The following is a 789-nucleotide window of genomic DNA, read 5'->3' on the forward strand; positions in this document are numbered from 1 at the left end:
ACTTGCTGTAGCTTTGCCACCAGCCCTGCATGGAGCCAAGGTTGGACCACAGACCTCCCGAGCCCTTTCCAGCCTAAAATTTACGTGATGCTCCAACATGCATTGTGCAAGGGCGAGGCGGTGATTTTAAGACGGCTGTGCAATGCTGCTGCTTAGCTGACTCAGGAGATGGCCAACACCAATCCATTGCCGACAGCTTGGCTCTTCCATCCAGGGGCTGATGCCCCTGCTACCAGAGCTGCCTTACGTCCTCTGCTGACTTCACAAGTTCTGGTGCCACGGAGAAACTGGAGGAGCTGAGCATTGGAGAAAGTAAACCACTGTGGAAAAAATGTGCAGATCTAATGGCAGGCTCTAAGGAGAAGCCTGCGTGCAAAATAATGGGTCTGCGATAGTCAGGCAGCTCCGGGATGGGGTTGCTTATAATAACAGAGGGTTGTACGTTCTGGGTTACAGTCTGACAAGCAGCTCCTTTGGTTATGCCTTACTCTCTCCTGGAGAAGCAGAGGTTTGGGCACGTGTTCATGGTTTGGCCTGGTTCTTGTGTTTTTCCACTGAAGTGCTTTAGTATTTTTAGGCTGAAAGAGATGGCTCTGTGCTATGCTGGAAGGGTTGGAGCAGTCCTGTGCAGGAAGGACGCTGCCTGCTAGCTCTCCCTGTAAAGTGAAATACAGAGAGTGGAGTATGAGAAGAAAAACTAATAAAAACTGTTAAAACCCTGTGGGGAAGGGTGTAGTAGGAGCCACCATCCCTGGTCACAACATGGCTGGGGTCAAGGGTGGGAAGAGC

This window comes from Pygoscelis adeliae, unplaced genomic scaffold, assembly GCF_000699105.1.
Source record: "Pygoscelis adeliae isolate BGI_AS28 unplaced genomic scaffold, ASM69910v1 Scaffold458, whole genome shotgun sequence".
Classification (NCBI taxonomy): Eukaryota; Metazoa; Chordata; class Aves; order Sphenisciformes; family Spheniscidae; genus Pygoscelis; species Pygoscelis adeliae.